The sequence below is a fragment of the Nicrophorus vespilloides genome, unplaced genomic scaffold (genome assembly GCF_001412225.1).
Source record: "Nicrophorus vespilloides isolate i.1.1-1 unplaced genomic scaffold, Nicve_v1.0, whole genome shotgun sequence".
Classification (NCBI taxonomy): Eukaryota; Metazoa; Arthropoda; class Insecta; order Coleoptera; family Silphidae; genus Nicrophorus; species Nicrophorus vespilloides.
The window spans coordinates 121,719-140,093 of record NW_017100088.1 but is presented as its reverse complement, the minus strand read 5'-3'; the positions used below and the strand labels follow the sequence as shown (position 1 = coordinate 140,093).

Below are 18,375 nucleotides of genomic sequence, written 5' to 3'. Positions count from 1 at the left end.
GGAAAAATAAAGCGCATAGTACAATGACTGAAAACCATTAATAAATCATGACAGGTAGTCCAATTAAAAAGCTGAGTAAGTACGTTGAGAGGTTGGGATCAAGGAATCGAGGCGTCAATGAAACAACGCATGAGAACGGTTGAAAACGCTTTAATGAAGTTTTGCACGTTGCGACCTCTAAAATAACTAGAGCAAAGTGTGTATTCGGTAAATGGATTGAATGCAATTCAGGGAAATTGTGGCGAAATTCTTTAACTCTCATTCAAGTTCAGTGAATTGCGAAGAAATGAATGAAATCGTATTTTTTTACATAAATTGTCTAATATAAAATGAATAAAATTTAGCATCTTTATTCATTATGAAAATACTAACTCGAATTAGAAATGTTTAAATGTTAATGTTTATATACTATTCAGAAAATTTAATATCTTTATTCATCTACATTGAAATTTTCGAAGTGTAATGGAAATAAATAAAATGATTTTTTTAAAGGCATTCTACTTCCAGTTTTGGTCATGTTTAAACCATATTTAATGTTAGCTAATCCATTTTTTATTAGATAACATACATACATTATTTTTACATAAGTTGATGTAACAACTCTCATAGAAAATAAATGAAAACTCAATTAACATCAATTTCAAAATTTTCTACCAAATTTTATATATTAAAACTTGACGTTCAGATTTATTGAAAATATAGAAGTTCGAATTGGAAATGAAGGAAATAGTAAAATTTGTAAATCATCCTGTTTTGATCAATTGTAAGATTTCATCCATAAAACTTGGTGTCTTCATTAATCTTTTTTGAAATTTCAGGATTTCAAATCGTAAATTCAGGTAATGCTAAAATTTGGAAAGCTGTAACACCTTCTTTAATCTTTCTTACACCTTAATTGATTATTTAATCTATAAAACTTTGTTTCTTAATTCATCCTTAATTAAATTTTAAATCATAAGCAAATTGTAAAATTTTGATAGCTAATCCAAAAAACTTGGATTCTTCATTCATCTTTATTGAAAGTTTAAGCGTTTAAATTGAAAATGAAGGAAATTGATATTAGCTAATCCATAAACTTAGTTTTTATTCATCTTCGTTGAAATTTAAAGTTTTTAAATTGGAAATGAATGAAATCGTAATATTTAGAACTCAACTTTTATTTGCGCCTAAATGTAATTTGTTATCAGCTAATCCATAAAACGTATTGTTCATGCATATTAATTTAAATTGTTGGAGTTCTAATCAAAAATTAAGGAAAGCCTTAGTAACTCTAGTTTTATTCCTTCTTAAACCTTTAGATATTAGCAAATCTACAAAACTTAGTCTTCATTTATTTTCATTTAAATTTCAATAGAACTGAAAATTAAGGAAATCGTAAAATTTGGAAAAGCCACAACTTTTAGTCCTGTTTAAACCTCATTTGATAACAGGCTAATCTATTAAACCTAGTCTTCATTCATCGACAATGAAATTTCTGGAGTTCAAATTGGAAATTGTAAAGTATGGAAAAGTCCTAGTACCTCCAGTTTTAGTTTTTTCTAACTTAATATGATATTAGCTTAATCTCATTATACTTAATCTCCATTCATCCTCATTGTAATTTTAGAAGTTCTTGATATTAACTAATCCATAAATCTTGTTTTTTTTCATTCATTTCTCGAGAAATTTTAAAAATTTGAATGAGAAATTAAAATAGTAAAATTTAGAAAACCCTAATACCTCCAGTATTTCGGGAGTTCGAATCGAATTTTATTTGATATTAGTTAACGTTGCAGTCGAAGGCAATATGGAAATTTGGAAAGCCCAATTCTCTCCAATTTTTGATATTATCTAATCCACAAAATTAAGTGTCCTCTTCTGTTGAAGACAAAACTTATCGAAGTAATTAACATGAAGACGGTTTTCTTCAAATTAAGCCGACAAAGCGTTGCATTGTTGTTTGTTCGGATGTTTTATGGTGTGAACGGTTCGAAGGGATTGCACAAAGAGTGCAGAGGATATAGGAAAGGAGAAAGAGTCCATGACCGTCCTCAGGAGTTTCGCTTCTGCCCGTACGTAACATTTCCCAAGAGCGCAATTAAAGCGCGATGTGTTAAGGCTATTTATTTTCATTTGTAGATAGCATCAAAAATCGTTCCGATGCATCTAACTCGGATTCGAGTTCTGGAATCCTTCCTCTCCATGGAAATACATTAGATGTCAATTGAATCGGCTAGTTATTACATCGGCGTTGCGCACGGACAAAACAAGAATTCCCTTTATAATCTAATGAACATACAATTTACATACATTAACGATCTTTTTGTTGTTGCATTACGATAACAGCTCGACTCGAACATTCCATATAAACAAATGATAAAATTCAATTTTTAAAACAATCTTAAAATGTATATAAAAAAAATATTTTGTTTAAACAAATCAAAAAAAAAATCTTTTTAAAAATATTTTATTATAGTTTTAATAATGTTACATAAAAATAAATATATACATTTGTATATATACTATAGCCATATTTCCCAAAAAATCAGTTCTTTTTAAATTTTGATGCTCTTAGAATTTCCATCTACAAATATTGACTTTTACAAACTTTAATTTTGTTAAAAAAATTATCACATAAATTATGACCATTATTTTTTTCTTATTAAATTTAGTATTAAATTATTGTTAAAAATTACACATTACATAAAAATAGTTCTTCATAAAGTTTAGAATATGCATGGATTATGTTGAAGTTTGAGCAGATTCTTGGGATTATTGTGGGAATTTTCAGCCTCGTCACAGCGCTATTATTCATAACAGTATTCCAAATTGTACAAAAACTCATTTAGCATTGTATTATACTCAAGAAACAGTTTTTATTTTCCAAATGATGACACAAAGCTTAAGTAGATATAAACAATAATATTACAGAGAATTTTATAAAATGCAATAAGAATTAACCATCAATCTCGTAGTAAAATAATTAAAAGTGTCAATAAAATATGAATAGAAAACGTTATAGATAGTATATTGCTTATCTATAATCAATTATTTATACATTATATAACTCGTTTTTATTTCAAGTATAGAAATTCATGAGGAAACTGTAAAGTATCTTTGATCTTCGAATAATTTTACACTAATGAAATACGATTTCCATCATTTTTTTGTATTTCATTTTTTATTTTTTTCATATGACATTGGTAGCAGAAGATTTATTATAAGAGAAGTTTGCAATAAATATTTTACAGGAATTTCATTCTTTGTGAATAACTCACTTACTCTGGAGAATCGCGTTTCTCCATGCATTTTTCAAGTCCATTAAACTTTAAAGCTACAAACACACAGATTGTAAATACAGAACAAGAAGAAGAAAAAAATATGTGGACATATGATGAAGAGGGAAGCTTTTAGCTTGCATCGTGTGCATTACAGAATTGCACCTAAATAGTTTAGAAACAACCTGTGATAAAGCACGAGCTTTCAGAGGAGTCACCATAACCTGCTTTATACACAATACGCTACAGTTCAAGCTTTTTCATTTTATAAAATATTTATCTTTTGAGAGATAAAATGGAACAAATGTAATATGAAAATACATAGAACAAAGATTATTTTGGACAATTGTTCTATAATGGAATTTTTTAAATTAAATTAACTTTTTTTCCAATTTGTAAATGAAATGAAATTGTTTAATAACATCAAACCATTTCGTATTCCAATTTGTATTAGAAAACAAATTTGTAAAATAAATAAAAATGCATTTTAAGTTTTCAAATTTGCAAAAGATAACGTAATATATGAAAATACATACAAGTACATAAATTATATTGAGAAATTATTAATAAACGGAAATTTTTAAATTAAAAAATTGTTAAATATTTCCATATATAAAAGAAAATGTAATATTTGATAATTCATACAAGAAATTGTTCTAAATTAGTGAATATATATTTTCAGTTTTCCAATTTGTAAAAGGAAAAATAATATATAAATATACATAGAAACAATAATGCTAATTTTGAAAAAATATTTTCACCTAAACTTTTTGGTATAATATTTTTTTTTAAATCTCAATTATAATATAAAATATATATATAATATTTCTGTTTTGTTGTGGCTTAACTAACCACAACAAGACTCTTGAAGAGCCGCACGCGGCTCGTAAGCCTCAGTTTGGCCACCCCTGATATAAGGGTGGCCCATCAGATACGCCAGATTTAAATTTCCTCTCATTTTTTTTGTATATGAGTTCGCATCACTAATGTTTGACATTTGTCATCTATTTCTATTGATTTTATTGAAAATGGGTCTCTATACAAAATATCAACGCATTGTGATTGTTAAAACAAATTACAAATTTGCTTAAAGTTTTGCGGAGATTGTTCGAATAGTTTTTTTTTAACGTCTAACACGACTGATGTTATCATGTACGAAAATACAAATTATAAAAAAATCTTCAAAACCAGCTTGGGCGTGAGTTTCTGACGTGGGAAGATTCTAGGCGCCACTTCCTTTTCTAGAAAGGAAGAACTCCAACTTCTGCTTCTTCAGATCAGCACACTTCTTCTCTATCGAGCGCCTTAACTGTCTTGATTTCACAGTTTTGGGCTCGCACAAATATATAAAAATCTTCTCTACTGGAGACCTCAACCGTCTCTCTTCGCGGTTCGATCCGGTCACCCCGAAATCCTGGAGACATCGTTGCACCGTGGAGCGTTGTTTTCAGTGTTGTCAACTTTACCACGTTACAAACTTTTTTTTAAAAACAACATCTTTAGCAATGAAACTCATTTTCATTTTGATGGTTTTGTTAATAAGCAGAGTTCTCGAATTTAGGTCGATGAAATTCCTAGAGTTATTAATGAGAAAAACGAAGAATCCCATAAATAGTCACTGTTTGATTATACCTCAGTCATTTCCAGAAATACTGTCAAGATCATGCGACTTGACGCCACGTGACTTTTTCCTTTGGTGATTTGTATAATGAATAAAACAGAGATCTAACGTGTTATTTCTGCAAAAAGTCTTCGAAAATGTTATCAAAAGGGTCAGGGTCTCAATATGTCTTCTTTATAAATCAATAAAAATTTCTCAATTAAATAATAATTTACTGTGTTTCATTTCAAAATTAAATCCAGCGTATTCGATGGGCCACCTTGTATAAGACCAAAGATGATTCTAGGAAATCCTTTTCAAATTTTATTAAATAAAAATCATGTTTGAATTTATAAAGTAAAAGTAATATAACAATGGTTACATTTACAAAAACAAAGATTATTCTTGGAATTTGATCTCAAAACGCATCACGTATGTGATTGATATGGTTTGTTTTTTTTTGTTGCACATTTCGTTTCGCAAATAATTAAAATAGCAGGAATCCGTTGGGTGCAATTCATGCGAAGTGCGGATGCACTTTTGTATATTTTTCTGGAAATAAATCCATGTTGAAACGGGCAATAAATATTATTTTTGCGTTTTATTTGTAATTGAAAGCGATTTATAGAATTCAATTGAAATGGGAAAAGAGTGTGGTGAGTGGAGACTTGAGGAGAATAAGAGGAAGAAAGAAAAAAGGCGGGAGATGAAGAAATGCACGGAATGAAATAAGCGAATGGTGGAAATTGTTTATCTTTAAAAGTGCTTTAAAATGTATTTCCCGCTGGATGAGATGGCAGAATTGATTTAAGTCTCACGATAAGATTGTTTCTGCTGAAATCGAACGCGAGCAATGTTTTATTTTTTATTGGTTTTTCATGTGGATTATAGGAAATGACGAGAAAGTTTTGCAATCGATTCATCTCTATATATTATTTAATTCTTTTTTCTTTGATTTATGACTTATGATTTTCCATCAAGTATTTTAGATTAATAATAAAGGTTTCTTAAGAAGCTTTATTAATGATATTTTATGCCTTATAAGAATTTCTAGTCGTTACAGCAAAAAAAACACATGTATTAAAAATATCTAACAAAATTCTTCTCATCGTTCATTTTCAAATAGATTTAAACTAAATTTATATAAAAATAATAGTAAAGTGCTAAAAAAACTAGAATTTACGTAAAATATTTGAGGGGTTGCACAATTTTAACATCTCGCTTATTGAACTTAATGAGTTCGTAGGATGACTAATAAAACAACAAATTTTGGGCAATATTCGACTTTAATCATCAACATAGTCTGCTTCAAGAGTCATACATTCATTCCAACGTTTCTCTAACATTTTGATAACTTTCTTGTAGAACGATTTATCTTTGGCCTCAAAATACGGCTTTCACCGTTTGCTGTCCACTCAGCTGACGACCGATTTGACTCTTGAGCCTGGTGGTGGATGAACAGCTCCAAACAGCGCTCGCAATCATCAACTCGTTGTCGTTTTTGGTCCACTTTGATCAAAGCTCATTTTGAACAGAGATTCATTATGATCAAATGGTGATATCTTCAGGATGTCAGCTATCTCACGCAATTTCAATTTATTATCGGCAAAACCATTTTGTGGACTTTTTTATGTTTTCTGCAACAACTGCCGAATTTGGTCGTTCAGCATCATTTGTATCTGTATGACCGCGTTTAAAATCAACAAACCAATTCTCTACCATTTGTCTCGAGGAAGAAGAGTCCTTTTAACACTTATCAAGCCATTGCTTTGCTTGAACGTTATTTTTCCCATCAAAAAGCAATATTTTATCAATACACGAATTTCATATTTTTCCATTGCTTTGAAAATTACAAAAGTAGGGTCACTAAAACCAATGTAACTTGTGAACTAAATAGCAGATTGCAATGAAATTTTAACAGACGTCGTCTGAAGGTTGGTATTTCCTAAAAATCATATAGATTTGTCAATAAAGGCGCCATCTATATGTCATCCTTCAAACTTATTGAGTGAGGTGTTATACCATAGTTTCTTCAATAGAAATGAACGAAAAGATTAATTTTTATTACAAGAAATTAAATTTATAAAAACAGAGGTTAAAAATTGATATTTTTTCTTCAATCACTTCCATTTACATAAAATAATAGTAGTGTTAAAAAAACTGAAGTAGCTCAATTTTAGCCCTTAATATTATGTTACATCGCTTTATTCATTTCTATTGCAAAAAAATAAATGTATAAAAATTGATTTTCTTTTCTTCATTCCATAAATATATAAATTAAATATATAAAAAAACCTATATCATCATGCGTAGAATAATCAATAAAAATTACAAATAATGTTTGAAATTCTTTAAAAAATAGAATTTATGCCTATTTATTATATAATAATGTTTATTGCAATGGTTATTTGACCATTGGTATTTCTGTTCATTTATTTTATTATTTACGATTTTTTAGTGATTGTTTATAGATTCTGTTGCGTAATTCTGATGTAGTTTATGGAAGATGCCGAAAATTGCAATAAATTTGCGTTTGCCGTTCCTTTTTAACCGAGGTTTTAAGATCTGATGTAATGTACGGCCCATATTCCGGTCGCACCTTTCGCAGTGAAATACCCATGAAGGTATAGAAAAAAAAAGTTGCCGCTAAATGGTCAATAAATATGCGCGCACGTTAGGAGAGGACGGTTATTCATAAACACGCGGAATGAAGGTGAGAGGAGAAGATAGGAAGGTAGATGGTAGAGAGAACAAGATGTTAAATGTCACCATAACCATTTCGAACAAATCTTTCGCGGCGTTGAAAAGGAATTATTCCTCACTACCATTCTATTTGCATGGTCTGCGTCCTTTGTTTATGCGAGTCGTTTCTCATCCAGGCAACAATGTTTGCTGCAATGACCGACCTTCTTTTTCCCATAGACCTCTCGACCATCCCTCGACGCGACATCCCAGAAATACCAATGTTTTCAATTTAACTTTTATTTTATTTACTTTCACATATTTTTACGACGTTTTATTACCATTTGCAAATTAAATATCCATAATATTCAAATAAAACTTCTCTATTAGTTATGTGAAAATTATTGAGTTTCAAGTAACAGTAATAGGAAATAAAATGTATTGTACAATAACATATAAAGACCTATTGATCTCAATCAATTTTCAAGCATTATCTTTATAATTTAAATAGTGACATATTTAAATTATAAATAGACGTGAAACTAAATACTTGTTGGTATTTTAATGTAATCTTTATATTCTATACAAAAAATGATTTGTTTTGCAAATGGAAACACTAAGTGAGTATGAACCTACATTCAAATAATACTTGTTACTTCTGCATTTGGTTATTTTCTAGGTTGTAACGAAAAGAAAAATTGTATAGCAGAATACCATAAAAGTTTATAAAATAATAATTTTGTTATCAAAATCACTTTCATTCACTTATTACAGATTTAAGCTTAAAATATTGCTGAAATTAAAAAAAACTTTATAGACTAATTTCAAAAGTAATTGATTGTAGGTAAATTATCTATTGAAATTATTATTAATAATTATTTTTCGTCAATGTTTGAAATAAGGACATATTCCGTTATGTTACAAAATGCTACAAAAACGGAGTATATTCATGTTTAATTTAATTAATTGTCAATTATAGATATGAATTTTATTAAAATTTTCTTCAAGTTTACTGCTTGATCTTTAGCTTCTACCATTTTTGTACTAATACATTTTATCGTATTACTTAACAATCACTTATGATCATTATATGATCGTAAAAATGTAGTTCTTTTGTATACTATTATCATTATCATAGAATGAAAATAATTTTATTTGGATACTTATACAGTTAAATATATGGACTTCAATTTTAGTGTACCTCTAGATTTGTAGGTGTTACCGTATTCTTGTAATGTGCTGTTAAATTTTAAATAAAATGCCTTTAAAAACTATAATTCATCAAAAAATTGTGCATATTATGACTATATAAGGAATTTATCTAAATAATTTGATTAGTCATGTGAACTTTAAGTTTTTTCTACTTTTCTTTTAATACTTTTGACACTAACATTATTAATTATAACGTTTTGTTTTTTTTTGTACAATACAGTCGTTACTTTGGAAAACATAACTCATAGTACGTAATATTTTCATAGTTAACCAGAAGTTAAAAGCATTGACCTTTAGATAAAATCTATCAATGCTATTAAATTTTTCAGTTACCTTAAATTAAAAAAGTACATATTTAATACATTCATTGCCTTCGAATATTTTGAATCATTTATAAGATGACCTAATGGATTCACACACCAAAAGGGTGAAATATACAATGCAATGTGGCGTAAGATAAAAAAAAAGTTTGATCTTGTTGATAAATTTAAAATTATATTTTTGTCAAATTTAAAGAAAATGCATTTAAAAACTGTTTTCCATAGATATATTTTGTTTTGGTAAATTATGAATATTTAGTGCTAGTAATTTGCTTGTAAATATGAATTTCTATATATTTTATAAAGTAAAATTATTAACTATAGCGTTTTGTTTAAAATAAACTATAATATGAACGAACAATTCTTCGCTTCAAATTGTTAATTAATTAATAAGTTTCTATTAGAAATTATGAACCGTTGTGATTCACTATGTTTAGCACTGATAAAGTGATGTCGTTTTATAATTGCATGTAAATTAATATACTTTCTTTATCAACTTTGTGCTATGTTTATTAGCACTGATTTAGAGGATTCAATATGGTAGTGAAGAGATACGGCAATCTCCTGCAAACACGGAGCGATATAGAAGCAAGAAACGCTGATTAAATTTAGCGCTTCGCCAAGAAGTAAAACTATCTTCGCCATTCAACATGTTTATGATGTCCGATGCCACCAACATTCTTCTTCTTCTTCCTCCTTCGGTCGTCGTGGAGATTGCAATCTCCATAATAGGATTGCCTCGTTGTGGGATTCGGCTTAAGCGGTTTTCGGGTGATGCTTAACACCGTAGGACGATTATATGGAAATCAGTTTCTTCTAATGACTCCTTTAAGCCTGTGAATATTAAACCTAACGAGGCCAAAGTCTCCTCATTGTTCCTTTCCGTTGCCTTTCTTTTCTTCTCATCTCATCTCTTACATTTATTTACTTATTTAAAAAAACCGTTAACAAAAAAAAAACAACATCGTATATATATGTACGTGTAATCAGACGGAAGATGTCATTCATTGAGTGCGGACTGGTTAATTAATCAGTGAAGATTTTCTCGCGGAAATCTGATAATATTATGCAACAACACTGCTGTTGTTGCTGTTGTTTGTTGTTGTGGGTGTAGCAGGTAATGAGGCGATTTTCGAGCGAGCAGCATAACATAATCACCCTGTAATAAGAGTTAACACCCCGAGGTGGCGTCCGTCCACTGACATCTGACGGTGACATTGATATTTATTTTAATTGGCTCTGTCAGTCAACGGTGTTAGGCGTGGCAAAAGTATAGCACAACAGACCGAAGTATTTATTATTATTATGTAAAGCGAAGATCGCAATAGACAACGGACTAAACACCTCGAAAATCCTTTATGCATACGGGAAAAACAAAATAAAAAGAGAAGACATAAATGGAAATCCTGTATTCCTCGACCGCCCAGGACGACGATCCTTTCTCTCTCTCTCTCTTTTTCTCTTTTACACTCTATTTCCCTCTCCTCCAAACTTTACAATTCTAACCCCTCGCTTCGGTTTAATGAGCTTTTTTAAAGAGATTTTAGAGAGATAAATTTAATATACTTTTTCTAGTTGTTCAAAACCAGCTGTGATTTTATTTCCTGAATGAAAACTTTTTAAAATTTCTCGAGAATTCCCGGGAATATCTTATATAGTTGTCTCGTGTCCCGGGAACCAATACAATGTCGAGAATTATCAAACCTAGTATACACTAGTACGTTAAAATTTCTAATATCATTTGAATTCAAATAATAAGAGGTACTATTATATAACTACTATAATTAATTATGTACAAAAATCTAGGTTTCACTGCATTAATAAAATTAATGTATTTAATTAAAGAAATTATTGTTAATTTTCATTAGATACGTTTAAAAAAATGAATGTTATGCAACAAATGTGCAAAGTGAATAGAAATAATTAATGAATTGATGTAAAATAAATTTGACAAAAAAAAGAGATACAAAAGATGTGTAGAAAATTCCGGCTCGAGTCTAGACGATATAATAAAAAAGAAATATTCCAAATAAAGTCGAAGGGGAAGAATAAAAAAAAACTGCATATATTATTTCCATGTCTCGTCTATTTTTTTTAACAGTTTCATTGAATTCTTTTATATTAAAATTCACAAATTGCATAATGTAAACTATACAAGTAACGCTGAATGTGTAAGTATAACTTTCCTAATTATTAGTACCTGTGTAAAATAAATACGTGTATATCGACAAAGTGCGAGTATTTCCAAAAGTAAATATATACTTGGGACTTTACTTGACAAGTAAGCAACTTCAGAAATTTATAAGATGAAACATATACCAATTTATATATGAAACAAATATTAAATTGAAAGTCAATTAATTATTAATTTTAATGTCAATATTTCAAAAATATCTTATATTTTTTTCATTCATTCCATCAAGGATAAAATAATATAAATTCACAATTAAATCACTGAAAATATGAATGAAAAAGATTAGTTTTAGACGAAGTATTTATTATTATTATATAAAGCGAAGATCGCAATAGACAACGGACTAAACACCTCGAAAATCCTTTATGCATACGGGATAAACAAAATAAAAAGAGAAGACATAAATGGAAATCCTGTATTCATCGACCGCCCAGGACGACGTTCCTTTCTCTCTCTCTCTCTTTCTCTTTTACACTCTCTTTCCCACTCCTTCAAACTTTACAATTCTAACCCCCGCGCTTCGGTTTAATGAGCTTTTTTAAATTCGGGCCAACCCCTTCTGTGCCCTTTAAATCTTTGAGTGGAAACAACGGCGAACGAATGTAACAAACGTTATGAAATAGCGCTGTGGGCGATCGAAAATTGCTTTCGGATCTTTTAAAACTACACTTCTTAAACTGTGTATATAATTTCGTTGTTACGTTTTTCTCTTCTTTTTCTATATTGCCCCGATCGAAATTTACGATCGATACAGCACGAGTTCGATCAGCGTTCCAAATTGCCCGATTCTTTATTTATCGCTCACGCTTTGCACAATACAGTAGTTACATATCTCTTAGAACGATTCAGCCGTAATATTTTGATACTTAACTTCAGTTTAACCAGAAGTTAAAAAGGCACTAAAAAATATCCTAAAGATAAAAAAATCTGTTAAAAAAAGCATTACTTCGTCTTAACATGAGTAAACAATGGAAAGGGACAAATATTTTAATAGCATCCGGCGAATTAGAAATTAACTCTCATTTGAAAGTAGCAGTTAAGAAGTCGTAAAAACAAAAGTTAATAAATGATCTATGAAGAGATATGTATAATGCACTAATAGAAATACTTGGACAACGGAGGAATAAAATAATTAAGACTTTATTAAAATATTTATATAATCCAATATAGGTGGAGAAAATATTTTTTCTAGTTGTTCAAAACCAGCCGTGATTTCATTTGCTGAATGAAACGACTTTTTATTTTTAATTTCTCGAGAATTCCCGGGAATAAGTTTTCTTGTGTCCCGAGAATCAAAACAATGTCGAGAATTACCAAACCTGGTATACACTAGTACGACTAAATTTCTAATATCATTTGAATTAAAATAATAAGCGGTACTATTATATAATTAATTATGTTCAAATACCTAGGTTTCACTGCATTAATAAAATTAATGTATTTAATTATAGAAATTACTGTTAATTTTCATTAGATACGTTTAAAAAATGTATGTTATGCCACCAATGTGCAAACTGATGAATGAATTGATGTAAAATAAATTTGATAAAAAAAACTACTATATTCGACGAGTGAATGAAACGTAGTAGAAAATTCCGGCTCGAGTCTAGACGATAAGATAAAAAAGAAATATTCCAAATAAAGTCGAAGAGGAAGAATAAAAAAACTGCATATATTATTTCCATGTCTCGTCTATTTTTTTTGAACAGTCTCATTGACTCTTTTATATTAAAATTCACATATTGCATAATGTAAACAACACAAGTAACGCTGAATGTGTAAGTATAACTTTGCTAATTATTAGTACCTGTGTAAAATAAATACGTGTATATCGACAAGATGCGAGTATTTCCAAATGTAAATATATACTTGGAACTTTACTTGACAAGTAAGCAACTTCAGAAATTTTGTATATAAGTTCATAGAAATTTACATATATAAAATAAAAATTAAATTGAAAGTCAATTAGTTATCAATTTTAGTGTCAATATTTCAAAAATATCTTATATTTTTTTCATTCATTCCATCAAGGATACAATAATATAAATTAACAATTAACTCACTGAAAATATGAATATAAACTACTAGTTTTAGATTTTTTTTAATGTTTTTCTTAATACAATTGTTTGTAAGTCGGGGAAATTTAAAAAATTTCAAAATATACTTATCTTAACACACTTTATCATGCTTTTTACTTTTATATATGAAAATTCCGTATTACTGACAACATAAGTTTAAAAAAATTGATTAAAATAAACAAAATACCTGTATTAAATCATATAGAATGTGTATGTAAATAGAGAATCATAGTACATTAGGTGGAACCAATGGTATAATCGTTAGATAAACTAAAAACGAGGATTTCTTTGCTTAGATTACAGCATACATTCTAATTCCTGACTAGTTACCGCAATTATTGCACTAATCCGCTTTTAATTGACCACGGCTTCAATTTTCCTAATGCGAAATTCTCGATTTCGTATGCATTCGTACTCCAATTTGACCAGAATCTAAATTAAATGACTTCAATGTTAATGACTCACATAGCAATGTCTAGTTAATTAAAACAACATTATTTATTTTGTTTATTTAAAAAAAAAATATTTCTATATTTATAATACACGGGAAGAAATACTTAGGTCGATATAACTACATTATTTTTTCTGATAATTTTAGAAAAAAAAATCAGATTTGAAGAAGAAAATGTAAAACTTTAGTATTAAATCATTTTCTATAAATTATTTAAATTGCGATTTTTTTTATAAGTGTATTTCAATCTTATAACTAAAAATAAACGTAAGGTTTAATTGTGTTGATAAAAACTTGAAATGTTTATTTTATGTAATCAGTATTGATGTTAATGGTAATGATATTTCCATTAAATATTGATTAATGTAAGCAACTATAAATCAGTTAGTGCGTCAGTAAATCACTATTTCTTTAAGATCTATTAATTATTTATCAATGAAAAGTTAATAAAACGAGCGGAGCTCTTTATAATTCTTCTAGCTGAATGCATAAATCGCAATTTCCTGAACGTGCGTCAGGTATTCGAGGCATCCACGAACGTATTTGAAGTCCGTTTATTAATTACAAAGAAATTCCACTGACATTAATTAATAATTAATTGAAATGTGTCAAGTGTAGAAATGATATTATTTGCACGGGATGGTTGAAGATGATGATGATGATGATGAAGTTGGCACATGTCGATGATCTGTCGCTAATAGCCATTAACCTGTTCCGAATTTGAGAAGAGATTCTTCACGCTTCGAAGATGATTGGGCTTTCCGTTAATTGATAAATAGAACGGCGGATAGAGTCGGATGATTCAGAAAAATGCTGCCGCGTACGAAGAGTAGCAAAAAGAAACGTTAATAGTAGAATTAATGGTGTGCGAAACCCAACAGACCTTAAAAAATAAGCAATTTTCTAGTTTACCTATAAGAAAATGAGAGTTATGGCGATCTAATCTATAAATAAAAAGGTGCTTGAACCTTCGGTTGGAAGAAGAGGAAGAACTGTACCGGGATGCTACCGAGCAGACAAGATCCGCGTATAAATTTAAGCTAAATGCAGACTCGGATAGAGATATTATGTAATCTCGTGGAAAGTGTGTGTATGTGTATATATATACACGAGTTAGTATGTAGCTAGTTAGTTACGAGGCCGTTTTCGCCCATATCCCAGCTGACTAAATGAGATGTTACAGTGAAGATAAAGTATATACACACAGTCTTAAGAACGGTGCAGTCAGGACCGAAAGTTTACATTATAAATTATAATCGAAACGGTACTTCGAATCTGCTCACTTCGAAAACAATAATAACAGAATGAGCAAAAGCGAAAGGAGCGAAACTGTATAGGATTGAAGCTGTTAACAGTGAACGAGCGAAAATTCAAGCAAAAAGAATTACTTTTGTTTTCAACGATGTTGGATGCGAGAAAATTGTAAAATTCCAAATGGAGATTGTTTCCTTATCAAAACGCGAATTCGTATGCAATTTCCATCAGCACGGGTATAATATTGTAATTAAATAAATTGCTGGGTAATATTCGTTTTCCGGTAGAAGGGATTCAGCAGGAAATCGCGAGGAGTAACGTTATATATAACGTTAGTTTTAAAATGCACGTCGACGTCGTCTTCTTCTTCTTCAACTCACTATCATATTTGGTACAAAAAAATGCTTTTATTTTTAAATTAATACAGTTTTAATCCTACAAGGATTATATTAATTACTGTAATTTATTAATATTTATTGGAATGCTTTTAAATCAGCATTAATTAACGGTTTAAATCATTGCAAAATCTATTAAAATAGTATGATTTATACAAAATTTGATAAGAAAAGACTAATGATTTAAATATATTATAATTTGATATAAAAAGGACAAAGATTTTATCAATTATATTGATATTTTAGGACAAAAAAAAGTATTTGAAAAGTTCTGTAAAAAAATATTTAGTTAAATGAAATTAAAAATATATTAATAACAGTAATACTCGAATTGTTTGAATCCTGTCTAATCTAGAAAGTAAATAACATAAAATTAAACATAAAGAGACTTGACCGTTATAATGAGAAAAATAAACAATTTTTGTATAAAAAAAATATTTTTTTTTAGTCCGGACTGATCGAAGCCACATTTTTTCCAATAATATATTTTATAGTTTTGAAGTAATTTTCTGACGTCCCATTAATAGAAGTGAAAAGGTCAAAGAACTTATTAATTAATCAATTTTTGTAAATTTAATTTTAATTTTTTTTGTAACATTCCTGATTTAATTATTACTTGTTTTATAAAGTTCAAAGTATAAAGCATTGAGCTATATTTATAGAAATATTCTTTTTGATATTAGTAATTAATATTTTCTCTAAATATTTCAAGGACAATGAAAAGGTTGCTGTATTTACATTTATGATCTAAGTAAAGAAAATTTAACTATATATAAAAATGTTTTTATCTTTAAAGTATACAAAAAGAATTAAAAAAATTCTCAAAATATTTGAAGAAACTTTCCTAAACTAATCCAAACAATTGATTAATATTAAAAACTCAAAAAACTGAAAATTAATTAATGACAAAATTCATTAATTAATTTTCAGTTTTTTTTACATTCATGATCTAATTATTACTCGATTCGTAAAGTTCAAAGTAAATAAAATGTAACTAAATTTATAGAATATTTTTAAACTATACAAAAATAATTAAAAATTTGTTAAAACATTCAAAGAAGTTAATAATAATTAATTAGTTTCGTAACTTTCTTTCATATTGTTCTAATTATTGAATTAATAAAGTCCTAACATAACATTTAAATAAAGTTATTCTATAAATTAAACACAAAACATTACGAAATTCTGTAAAACTTAGTAGGGATTTCTCTGAACTAAACGATTAATAACAAAATTTTAATCTTTACATGCAATTGCTAACTGAATTATTGTAATTAAATAAAAATAACGTTATTTTTTCTATTAAGACAGTTGTCCCAATGAGGAAGTTGCAAATAGTAACATTATTTTTATATAAAACCTACGAAATCAGATTGTAATCATATAACATCTGTGACTTTTGTGATTTGTCTAAACTGTATTTGCCTAACAGGACAATAATCGCGTCAACCTTACAGCAATAAAGGTAATTCTCAGAATAATATAGCCGTTTGGTAAAACAGGTGTGAATCTAAGATGTTAAAAGAAAAATGTAAAATTCTAACATTTCCATTAAAAAATCACATTAATAATTTTATAATCTCATAAAAAAAGGACAGATGTACGTTAAGAGAAAAAATTACATATAAAATCAGAGATTAATTATTATAAAAAAAGGGATTTTAAATTACTAAACTGTACAAAAAATAGTAATAAAAAAAAACATTTTATGGAAAAAAAAAATGTAGTAATCAATTCTCCATTAATGAAAACATCGTGTGAAACTGTAATTTAGAAACCGAAATATTTCATAACATTAATAAAACAAATTAACATTTCTTAAAAAAAAGAGAATAGAAAATTAATTAAATAAGAGTTGGTGTTAAACATTAAAGAAACACGTTTTTTATTATCATCATTTTTACATCTATAAATGATTATTCATAGTTTAATCACTATGTTTTTTTAACTATACAATATTTTAAAAAAACATGTTTTTTATATTGTTATGAAACATTTTACGTAACTGAATAATATTACTTACGGGAGGCAATTTCGTTTTGAAAACAACTCTCGCAGGAAACATCAGTATTTATTGTTGCGACCTGGCGGATCGTCGGCGTCGACAATTCATCTAGTAAATGGGACGTTATTCTTATTTTAGCGACCGTTGCGTTATGCAATATTGATGCATGGGTACAAGGTGTAAATCTTGGGCGCCGAAGGTCGCAGCCGTCAAGTGTTTTCGCATTGTCGCGTTGTTATATAACTTATTTATGTGTCCGAGATGCTAATCGATATGCGGAGAGCAGCGCCGTGTAACAAATTGGAACGGAGTGTTATTTGTGGTGTTAAATGTTTAAACATTCCCAGAACCGATGCCAAATGCAGCTAATCACATAACCGACATCTAGCAATAATAAAACAGTATCAGACAGTATCGATACGCTGCAACAACAAACAATCATTTTCTACGCACACACCTTTTAAAATTTGTTTCAATTTTGCAACTTATAAAGCAGTAAATTATTCATCAATTGTGTAACTTTCTTTACATTTATGATATAATTGTTTCTTCATTCATAAATTTTATAGTAAATTAAATTTAACTACATTTATAGATTTATTTGTTTTAATTTGTAAACTATACAAAAACAATTCAATTTTTTTTAAATGAAAAGATTAAAGAACGTAATGAAAATTGTAACTTTATTTACTTTCATGATGTACATGATGTACTCGATTTGTAAAGTGTTTGTATTCTATCAATCAGTAAACAAAATATGAAAACAATTAAAAATTTCTCAAAAAAAAAAATTTCCTAAATAGAATTAATCGATATAAAAAGGTCAAAGAACTTAATAATAATAAATCTATTTTGTAACATATTGTTCTATTAAAATGATTGAATACATAAAGTTTTAAGTAAGTACAAAAACAATTCGAAATTCTA

General features: G+C 28.4%; 1 protein-coding gene across 2 annotated transcripts in view; it reads right to left on the bottom strand.

Moving 5' to 3' along the window:
• LOC108567446 (calpain-9-like) overlaps positions 1-18,375 on the bottom strand; it is a 106,320-nt gene that overhangs the window by 62,577 nt on the left and 25,368 nt on the right. The window contains exon 1 of one of the 2 annotated variants that reach the window (XM_017927932.1): positions 17,467-17,897. The exons of the other annotated variant lie outside the window; for it this stretch is intronic. The gene's annotated coding sequence lies outside the window, so the exon portion shown is untranslated. Of the gene's footprint in view, positions 1-17,466; positions 17,898-18,375 lie in introns of those variants that run through there. 2 annotated transcript variants of the gene reach the window in all.